This window comes from Ciona robusta, chromosome 7 (genome assembly GCF_009617815.1).
Source record: "Ciona robusta chromosome 7, ASM961781v2".
NCBI lineage: Eukaryota > Metazoa > Chordata > Ascidiacea > Phlebobranchia > Cionidae > Ciona > Ciona robusta.
In genome coordinates, this window is record NC_143241.1 from 55,443 (window position 1) to 67,464 (window position 12,022).

The following is a 12,022-nucleotide window of genomic DNA, read 5'->3' on the forward strand; positions in this document are numbered from 1 at the left end:
AAATTCAGGGCTGTATATATATAGGCTATAACGAAATTCAGGGCTGAATATATACATACTATAACAAAATTCAGGGCTGAATATACATACTATAACGAAATTCAGGGCTGAATATATACATACTATAACGAAATTCAGGGCTGAATATATACATACTATAACGAAATTCAGGGCTGTATATACATACTATAACGAAATTCAGGGATGTATATACATACTATAACAAAATTCAGGGCTGAATATATACATACTATAACGAAATTCAGGGCTGAATATACATACTATAACGAAATTCAGGACTATATATACATACTATAACGAAATTCAGGGCTGTATATATACATACTATAACGAAATTCAGGGCTGTATATACATACTATAACGAAATTCAGGGCTGTATATACATACTATAACGAAATTCAGGGCTGTATATACATACTATAACGAAATTCAGGGCTGTATATACATACTATAACGAAATTCAGGGCTGTATATATACATACTATAACGAAATTCAGGGCTGTATATACATACTATAACGAAATTCAGGGCTGAATATATACATACTATAACGAAATTCAGGGCTGTATATACATACTATAAAGAAATTCAGGGCTGAATATATACATACTATAACGAAATTCAGGGCTGAATATATACATACAATCACGAAATTCAGGGCTGCATATATTTACAATCACAAAAGTCAGGGCTGTAGGCCTATATATACACAATCATGAAAGTCAGGGCTGTATATATACACAATCACGAAATTCAGGGATGTATATACATACTATAACGAAATTCAGGGCTGAATATACATACTATAACGAAATTCAGGGATGTCATGTATATATACACAATCACGAAATTCAGGGATGTATATACATACTATAACGAAATTCAGGGCTGTATATACATATTATAACGAAATTCAGGGCTGAATATACATACTATAACGAAATTCAGGGATGTATATATACACACAATTACGAAAGTTCAGGGCTGCTTTGATTTGCAATCACGAAAGTCAGGGCCGCTTTTGCAAACGTATTAAAAAATACGAAAATAATCTGGCAACACTGAATTAAAATTCAGGGCAGTCAGGTTTTCAGGGTTTTAGACATGCCCGTCAACAAGATAGTTTTAGCAATCGCCGTTTGGTTTGCAGGTTCAATGATTATCTGTGTCAATGTATATATGTTTTATGTTTAACGTGAACCACTTGTGCGTCTAAACTTACTTGGTACTGATACAGTTCATTCAAATTATGTTATACATTCAACTACAGTTTTAGTGGTCCACAAGTGCGCTGCATGTATTAAAATTGGTCTTGTTATCAGTTCTGTCTGAACAAACCTTCGTTCTTTTGGCTCCTAGAAAATGGGAGTTGAGGGCAAAATGGCTTATGTACCGTAGACTAGCAACCTGGTCCACTCTTCTAGTAACCCCAACTTTTGTAGTTTAACTTATCAACACATGTTTTGGTCTACAGTGTTCAATCCTAAAACAAGATTCTCTTTAGACCACTTGGTTCAGCCATTGTTTAAATGATGATTAATAGGTGAAATGATTTAACGTTATTTGCTGATTGGTTGGACACTTAAATATTTGCAAAATCAAACATCTAATGCCTTGAGGATATAACCCTGCTCTCACAAGCAGCATTGAAGCAGTTTCTTAATGAAAGCTTTTTTTCTTTGTTGTTTAATCCCGTCTTGGTGCTGTAAACTTTGTTTACGTCTTTATTATGTTTACAAGTCTTTATTTATAATATTATTTTGGTGTGTTTTCACTTCTAACGTTGCATGTAGCTATACTTATGTAGATAATTAACTTCATTGCTAAAATCGTATGTTTTTCAATGCATTTTTCCCATTACTGCTACCTTTTTTAGGCAAAATACATGGCTTAACAGTTGAAAATAATGGTGTTTGTGATGTACAATAGGCCTTCTGATTTCAAACGTAAAATGTGAATTATCAGGCGGTATCTCTATTAGGCCGTGTGTACAGTAATAACACATCTTTAATAATTTAGCGAATTTGACTGATCGTTTGCGTAAAGAAATTACTTTTGTAGCCATACTAATAGCTGTAGCTTATAATATACAATGCACAGTATTCTACATATATTAATGTCTAAAAAGAGTTGAACGAAAGTTTTCTGGACGACCTATTTGCTGATTCTCTGACAGGCGGCACCAAATAAGGACTTCATGAGTAAAAATCTCAGAACTTATGCATTGAGTTCTGATCCAGCAGATATTGAACCTACTGATATCGGAAAAAATTCTAATTCATTTTGTAGGAGTCTGTGAAAAGGAATGATGGTGAACGCATGTTTGAATTTGCAATGAGCGGGTTCAAGAACTGGGACAAAGTTACATCTAAATTCCCACAACATTGCAACCACGCATGCAGTTTATAAAGAAATAATGCAATACAAAAAAAACCTGCTGTAAACCCTGATGGGAATCTATTAAAACTGAAATTACTTCATACGTCTTTTCAATCATTGAACATTTAGATTTGAAGAGGTTACACTATAAAAAAAGCTATGAGTTTGACGAGCCGAGGGTCTCTTATTGACATGATGGAGAAAGTGCTGGACTACTTAAATCTGCAGACTACCTGTAGGTGCTCCAGCAATTCTACGGTCTTGCTGTGAAGGAAACACATAAAAATCCAAGGGAAATTAATTCTAATGCAGTGTTTCATAAATTATGGGAAACATATTCCCATAATTTATGATAATATTTATCGATCATTTGCTGGATATACACGGTGATAGATATGAAGAGGAGGAAAGCGTCTGTGAAAAGGAGCTGTCCAATGTTGGTGAACGCATCATTTCTAATATTATGTCTGAATTTTCAATATGCGGGTTCAAAACCGGGACAAAGTTACAGCTAAATTCCTACAATATTGCAACAATGCATGTATGCAGTTTTTCTTTTAAATCGGAAAATAAAAATTCAATTGCTGCCCACAATTTGTTAAAAAAAATTAAAAAAATAATGCAATACAACCCCCCGTTGTGAATGTATTGAAACTGAAATTACTTCATACGTATTTTAAATCATTGAACATTTAGATTTTAGGAGGTTACACTATAAAAAAAGCTTAGAGTATTTTCTATTAAAAACTAAAATGGTGTTAACTACTCCAAGGTGACGAGCGACGAGGGTCTCTTATCGACATGATGGAGAAAGTGCCCGCACTGCTTAAATGCCCATCTGCACACTACCTATATGTGCTCCAGCAAATCTAAGTTCTTGCTGTGCAGGAAACACACAAAAATCCAATGGAAATTGATTTTAACGCAGTGTTTAATGAAATATGGGAAACAACATTTATGAAAATATTTATCGATCATTTGCTGGATATACATGGTGATAGGGATGAAGAGGAGGAAAGAGTCTGTGAAAGGATTTGTCCAATGATGGTGAGCGCATCATTTCTAATATTATTGCTGAATTTGCAATGAGTGGGTTCAGGAACCGGGACAAAGTTATTGCTAAATTCCCACAACATTGCAACAACACGCATGGATGCAGTTTTTTAAATCGGAAAATAAAAATTCAATTGCTGCCCACAACTTGTTAAAAATCTTAAAAGAAATAATGCAATACAAACCCCCTGTTGTAAACCCTGATGGTTGTGAATCTAGGAGTTAAAGAGGATTTTGGTTTATTCCGCGCACATATTTATTAGATGAATACTGTTTTTCACAAAAGCTTTTGGAAAAAATCAAGAATCAGGCTGTTAAATGTCTTTTTCATGTCACCTCTGAACCAGAAGACATGTTAAGTCTGTACCAAAACGGGGCACCAGTGTGAGATTTTTGAACTTTTAATTTATTTTTTTATCCTGTAATCAATTCCAAGGAAGGGCCGCTGTCCTGCTTAATCAAAAAAAACCGAATAGCAGGACACAGTCACACATCGACACCGTTGTTTTTATCCTAGAATCCTAATATTGATCTCAAGGAAGGGCCTCTGTTCTGCTTTATCGAAAAAAAAAACTTGAGAGTTGATGTACTGGGTAGGGATAGCAGCAGGACACATCGACAAGGTCGAAAGGCTAATTGAATTTATGGATAAATACAAAGGTACACTTTTATGGATAAATACAGGGTACACTATTTTATTAGTTTAGCGGACTTCGTTTACCTAAAATTACATTTACAGTCAATATTAAAATGTCTGCAACACACGTGCTGTACCTAATTGTCACTGGACCCGACAAAAGTCAGAGGTGGGGACTTCACCTTATATAGGCCTAATTTGACAGGTGATGAAGTTGAAAGGAACCACCGACAGTATCTGAGGGATTTTTTATTAAGTATGCGAGACGAGGGAAATGGCGATATCATTAAAGATATCTTGCACAAAGAATCGTAAGTTATGAGTTTATTATATTATAATATATTTGTAAACTCGGGTGAATAACCTTTTGTCATCCATTTAAAAGTACAAACAGCATTACTTACGTTTTCTCCTAAGTGGCTTCTAAGTTTAGGTGCTTATGCCCTCAAGCCGACATTTGTTCTTCTCTAGTTCAGAGATATTTATACGCCACATTTTATTATTTTGTTAGGATGTGTAGTGCTGCTATATGTGAACATCACTTCCCTTCGGAGTATATAAATGATACTGGAAAGGCATTTATACGCCATATGTTATTATTTTGTTAGGATGTGTAGTGCTGCTTAATGTGAACATCACTTCCCTTCGGAGTATATCAATGATACCGGAAAGGCAAAAACTCTTAAACTTTGTGCCAAGCCTGGTATTGCTATTGCTAAATTGAAGGATGAGATACTTGACTCAGAGTAAAGTCTGTACAGTGTAACACGATTTTGACAAAAAGGTTGATAGCCAATTTGTGCAGGAAATTTTTATTTATGTTTGAAAAAGCACTATATGGCTTGGAACAAAGCCATAGAACTTGTATTTAAGTTGCGTCACTCAATCGTTCTGTGACGACGTCAAAAACAATATGCACAGACGAAAATTGTGTGCAAAAAGGATGTTCTCTGCAGGCTGCTTGGTTGTGTTGTTCTCATTTGCGAGCATTATTTGAAGTTTATTATAACTTTAAGTGTAACGTTTCTGGCTTGGTTACATGTAAATCGATTTTTGCAATTGCGATTAATAGTATAACATAAATTGTAAATGTTGGATTCTTTTTTCCCAGATCAAGTTTAGAAAATAAATCAATTTATTAAATGGTTTTAGACATTTAGCCAACGCATTTCTTACTAAACCTATTACACCAAAAACAACTAAACCTATTACACTAAAAACAACTAAACCTATTAAACTAAAAACAACTAAACCTATTAAACTAAAAACAACTAAACCTATTACACAAAAACCTATGACACTAAAAACAACTAAACCTATTAAACTAAAAACAACTAAACCTATTACGCTAAAAGCAACTAAACCTATTACGCTAAAAACAACTAAACCTATTACACTAAAAACAACTAAACCCATTACACTAAAAGGATCTGACTACAATGTTTTCGCACAATATTCATTTTTGATCAATTGATGTGGGAGTTTCGAGCTGGCTGTCCTGCTTGCAAATTGAATCTTCTTTTGTGCCTTAATTTTTTCATTAACCAATTTTCCATGAATATAAAAACGAATTTTTATGTAGCGTAATGTAATGTTTTTTTATAACTTCGTGGCAGAGGTTGGCATTTAGCAGTTTTATCAATTGAAGAACAGAATCCGGTGTATGCTTTTCTAAATTGGGCAAAACTTGACTTCGAAAAACTTGCTCAACCTTTTTCATGAAGTTAATCATGACCTGAGATGGGTGACACAGATGCATTGTAATACTCTCATCTTTTGAATAGGACTTTAAAAAAGTCAAAACAGCAGAAAACTTCTCAGTTACTCGTTCTGAATCTAAAGCAGTGGTAAACGTTTTACACTGGTGACAATCCACTTTTCTCAGCTCCTTAAATGTGGACCACCCCAAAAAGTAATAAAAGCCATTGCTCTCCACAGCATCCAAATCCTTTTCTGTGGCTGAGTTTATACTAGGAGGCAAGTCCACATCTTCTTTTATTCTGCTTTCAACAGTGTCAGGTTGGTTAATGTCTTTTAATAAAGCTTATCAAATCTGGGGTATCATCTGCTGAATAATTACTATGATCATTACTGTGCAATTGTGATCAATCTGAGCATAACCCGAAAAGAAGTTGACTTTGGATGAGAGAGTCTTTGTTTCGTATTTGTGAAAACAAATTTTCAACACAGTCTTGTTTAAATCGGCCAGGTATTAGAAATTTTAAATGGTTTCTTTCTTGGACCAAATCTTTTTCAATCAAGAGAATGGACTTAATGGTCAACTTGATTGAACAGGTTTCCAGCAAGCCCTTTTAGTCTTCATGTTAATAAATCTAATTTCTTGCACAAATTGGAACATCTTAATATAAACAAGTGTTGGTTAGTTATTTCTACCATGAACAATTTAAAAACAGTATGGTACCTCTTCAAGTTTTTTTAAATTTTGTGAGTTTGCAAACAGTGCAGCAGCAGTATGTCGTGCATTCAATATATCAAACAAATTATTTACATATTCACACATAAACGCTGTTGGCAAAGCATCTTGGCTAATTTGGTCCAATGCAACCAATCAAACAAATTATTTACATATTCACACATAAACGCTGTTGGCAAAGCATCTTGGCTAATTTGGTCCAATGCAACCAATGTTCTTAAGGCACTGGCAGTTGAATGACTCAAAACCTGCACAGATAATTCATATAACAAATTAGCTAATTGTCAACAAACTTAACTGAGGTAATTTCTTACTTGAGAAGCCATGCCCACGTTCATCTTCTCATACTGCGAGGGATTAACATGGTTTTTCTTATTTTGGAGCAATGAGTAATTCCTTTTTACCTTGAATCCTAATCAGCTCTTCAATCAAGCCTATGAAATGCCAATTTTCGTCAAGTTTGCCAATTTTTGTCGAGTTTGCTTCATTAAAGTATCAAATTTCATGTTTTACCTCATTTGAACGAAGGTTATATTTTTGAACAAACCATTCTGGCAAGACAACATTGTTGTTCAAAAGTGTTGACCGGAAATTCTTAATCAAATCAGGCATATCCGCACAAAAACAGATGCTGTGGTCGGGGAGTCTAGGATGGTTACAAAAAGGTGTCAGTTGTCCTCTAAAAAGATATATTTTTACCATCTTTTGATACTATAGAATTAGAAATAGATTCCACACCCCAATATTTATTACTTACCTTGAAGTAATAATTCCTGCTTGTTTCCATAAGCCCCTGTTTGCAGGTCTCATATCACTTACAATTGATTTTACAACTATACAAATTATTAAAGCACTTTGAGATGTAAATAATGTAACATTCCATAGTTTTTTTTTTTTTCATCAACCGATGAATCAGTAAAGAAGTATGCTGGTAAAATATAAAAATACAGAGATACAATGCAAGCCACATTATTTATTTAGCTAAGCTTTTCTTACCAACAATTTGTTTCCAGTTTCTGCATATTCCCTTGACCATGGGATGCTATCTGTTGATTATTAACAGAAAATCCAGGACTGAGAAGTATGCTGGTAAAATATAAAAATACAGAGATACAATGCAAGCCACATTATTTATTTAGCTAAGCTTTTCTTACCAACAATTTGTTTCCAGTTTCTGCATATTCCCTTGACCATGGGATGCTATCTGTTGATTATTAACAGAAAATCCAGGACTGACAAACCCAAGAAATCTCTTCAAAGTTAAATCGGAGTCTATGCCCTCTCTGATTTGCATTTCATCCAACACGAGAGACTGCAATAAGTTGGTTTGTCGTTGTCATTCATATTGGCTGTGCTAAACATCATGCCCATGTACTTGATTATGTTTTGTTCAATCCCTGGTGGAAATTTTAAAGCACTGACTCGCCTACATGAGTTCTGTATGATATAATTGGAAATGACAGTTTTCTTAGAAATTCATATCTGTAGAAGTCAATTGTTTAACTAACTAAACAGTTAACATTCACAATTTTGTTATTTGTGAAGATATGTTTAACTTACCCATGTGCACCAGTCGTACATCTAATTTGCAAACATTTCTTAATAGTTTCATCAGACCACACTTGTCCTTTACTATTTTTGGAAAGAGAGCTAAGTTGATCTTCATTTAAAAATGAACTAAGTTTTGCCATCTGTTGACTACTTTTTTTTAGTCAGCTGTGCAATCTAATAACAAAAATATATTATTTAGAAATTAGCTATTCAAAAACAAAAAAAAGCATATGCTATCTATATGTTTTTAATTTTTTTCAAAAATAATGAATCTGCAACAAACCTTGATATCGTATATATAGAATTTTTTATACCTTGCACTTTAATCGACGACGCACTTCCAGTTGCAGCTGCTTGCAAGTGGCACATGCTTCAGATGCTTGGGTAAATCCTAATATTGATCTCAAGTAAAGGCCTCTGTTCTGCTTTTGAGAAATGATGTATTGGATAGGATAGCAGGACAGATCGACACAGTCGAGGCAAAAGGCTGTAACTTTTCGCTTCTGAAACTGTATACACATGATCAGCATAAAAGCTAAATAATAAATAAAAATTTATACTGCACTTACTGATCGCACCCAGAGCAGAACTCTTTTTTTAGGGGTCGGTATTATAATAAAGTTTTCGAAATAGTAGTTCAAAAAGGGCAGGAAAAGAACAAAGAAAAAATAAAGCAATGTGTTAAGATAAAATATAAGCGTTCATATATTTACAAATGTGCGCCAGGAAATACGACACAGGTGTTTTGTTTCACACACCTCGTGATCATTCTAGATAATTGTGTTATTTATAATTTTTTATACTATATGCTAAATAGTTTCATAAATATTGTTCCTATATTTTATGAAACACTGCATTAAAATCAATTTCCCTTGGATTTGTGTGTGTTTCCTTCACAGCAAAAACGTAGATTTGCTGGAGCACATACAGGAGGTCTGCAGATGGGGACGAGGAATCTGTCTTGCTTTAACTAAACGGTGAGTTCTTAATTTACCATTTCATACTGAAAATAAACAGTTAAAAACAAATAAACGGTAAGTTCTTAATTTACCATTTCATACTAAAAATAAACAGTTCAAAACAAATAAACGGTGAGTTCTTGATTTACCTTTTCATACTATAAAAATAAACAGTTCAAAACAAATAATTAGCGGTAGATGAGCAAATATGCGACACGCTATGTCATAAAAATATTGATAGGAGATGAACATTTTAACAACAATTATCTGATGATCAACACAGGAAAACTGAACCTAATGCTTACATCACAATACTACCTTTCACCATGCTTCATGTTCATAAACAATGTTGGCATTTCATGTTTGCAACATGCGCCAAATAGGCCATTGACAGAAAGTTTCTTGTTTTATTTTTTGATCGCACAGTACTTCCAGCCTGAAAATCACTGCAATCCTGCAACATTTGTTTTGATTAGGCAAGACTCCTAAAAGATATTGTCCTCATTTAACTTGCCTGTTTTGGTTAAAATCGCTGAGTGTATTGCTGAACAAATTCATCAACTGCGGTTTGCTTCAAAAAATATATCTTTGTGGTGCGGTTGGATATTTTGACCAGTTTGACGCCGCACGAGACCAATTATCGTCAAGATAGAATGTCTTATTTTCATCCTGTGTTAATATTGGTATGTAACCTGAATGATCAGTAGTGTAACTATTAATGTTTTTACTTATAAGGTAGAGCAGCATGGACATTCAGTTCCACATTATCTATACCAGCAGTCACTAATTCTGGAAAATTGCGCATTATGCAATTTGTAGACATGGTGTCTGTAGGATTGCATGACTAATAATATTCTTGCTATATTTTAATTTACTGGCATTTAATAGAAATAATAGTTATTGAAAAATAAACAGTATGTTAAAAACACAGACATAACAAATGTCAGTTAGCAAAATGGAGTAAATACAGAAATTAACCTTTGTTTTGTAACCTATTACTGGTACATATCTTAGATGCATTGAGTTCACAAAACCCTCAGTAGAAACTTGTTTTCCAAGCATAAGTACTCGTAAAAATTCTAAGTAATAAACCTCGCATTGGCAGAATGTGGCATTAATACTCACTAGAGTCTTTTTAAAGTTTAAAATAAATTATGAGTTATGGTCATTTCAATACAGCTAAACTAGCAAGAAAATTAGTGGTTTATTTTGTGTTGACAAGTGGTAATTATACCATGTCAGGTTGACAATAAGGCACACATGACAATATGATCGTCCTGTCCCTACCAACCAGTTTAATATTTTACTAATTATGTGACACCACCAATTTAATATTTTAACAATTATGTGAATAACACACGTGTCAGCCAGTACAAGTGCGCGTTCGGTTACTTTTATTTAACCTATGTATGGTAAAGTGCTTACAGCTAAACTAGCAAGAAAATTAGTGGTTTATTTTGTGTTGACAAGTGGTAATTATACCATGTCAGGTTGACAATAAGGCACACATGACAATATGATCGTCCTGTCCCTACCAACCAGTTTAATATTTTACTAATTATGTGACACCACCAATTTAATATTTTAACAATTATGTGAATAACACACGTGTCAGCCAGTACAAGTGCGCGTTCGGTTACTTTTATTTAACCTATGTATGGTAAAGTGCTTGGATACTTTGTTGTCAATTACACTACAAGTAATATAAAGATGTTTGGAATCGGTTTTAATTATAACGTGTCAAGTAGTATAAAAAACTATTTTGTTTTAAATAAAGTGTCATCTTCGAGTCGCATGGGTTTCATTTTCCGTACGTCGAGAATCTCGTTAATGTACAGCCTCGTTATTGTGAAAACGGCTTTTTATATCATTTTTTTATGAAGTAAAGTTTTAAATTAAAATATTTCAAGGTTGTGGTAAGCACCTTTAAAATAGGTCTTTAAGCTCAAGTTCAGAGTACAACAGAAATAGACGTCACGATAAAGAAACAAGTCGAGATAGCTCTAGTTCAAAGTACAACAGAAATAGACGTCACGATAAAGAAACAAGTCGAGATAGCTCTAGTTCAAAGTACAACAGAAATAGACGTCACGATAAGGAAACAAGTCGAGATAGCTCAAGTTCAAAGTACAACAGAAATATAGACGTTACGATAAAGAAACAAGTCGAGATAGCTCTAGTTCAAAGTACAACAGAAATAGACGTCACGATAAAGAAACAAGTCGAGATAGCTCTAGTTCAAAGTACAACAGAAATAGACGTCATGATAAGGAAACAAGTCGAGATAGCTCAAGTTCAAAGTACAACAGAAATAGACGTCATGATAAGGAAAACTCCTTTTCGGAAAATGCCTGTAAAAAGACATGTAAGTGATTTTTGTTTATTTTGTGTTGATTTACTGCTTAATTTAAATTTACTGCTGGTTTTGGCAGCGCTTATAACAAATTCTATTGTCGCTGGCAAGCGCAGTATTTTTGTAGGTTATTTCCGGGAAATCACTCTCAAAGCAATGAAACATACATTGTATAATTTCATTGTATTAACTGGTTTTTGACTACTTGAGTATGAATTGTCAAAACTCTGGATATTTAGTTTTTCTCAGTTGCAATTATTGATTGGTTACAAGCGTATTAAAACTACAAAATGTAACAGAACATTTTAATAGCTTTGTACTACCGAAGTAGACCAGTTAAAATAGTTGATTATAATTATATTTTGTGCTTTTAACTTTGTGGATGCAGCACTTTGTGCATGAACTTGTTTTGTATAGTGATGTTTCTTTTATTAAAATGTTTTCCGATACAAGAAAATAAAGACCTTGTCACTTATGCTCACGCTGGTACGAGGAATATTAGTGCAAGATTTGTTTACTTTTGCAATTGTAAAAGTAAATATTCTCCACTATGTGGAGAGGAAATCTTCAGTTAAGACCTGACGATGTTGTTAGAGATCGCAGAATAGCTTCTCAACGAATTCATGTTGAGGGAG

At 33.8% G+C, this 12,022-nt stretch overlaps 1 long non-coding RNA gene and 1 pseudogene across 1 annotated transcript; one reads left to right on the forward strand and one right to left on the reverse strand.

Moving 5' to 3' along the window:
- Window positions 1-1,125: 1,125 nt before the first annotated feature.
- On the forward strand, window positions 1,126-3,126 carry LOC149733179 (uncharacterized; annotated as a pseudogene).
- Window positions 3,127-3,929: 803 nt separating this feature from the next.
- Window positions 3,930-8,690, reverse strand: LOC149733180 (uncharacterized). The gene is made up of 5 exons (XR_016385246.1): window positions 8,390-8,690; window positions 8,085-8,249; window positions 6,839-8,006; window positions 6,513-6,772; window positions 3,930-6,449 (listed from the first exon to the last, which is right to left on the reverse strand). It is a non-coding gene; the product is annotated as an uncharacterized LOC149733180 (long non-coding RNA).
- Window positions 8,691-12,022: the final 3,332 nt, after the last annotated feature.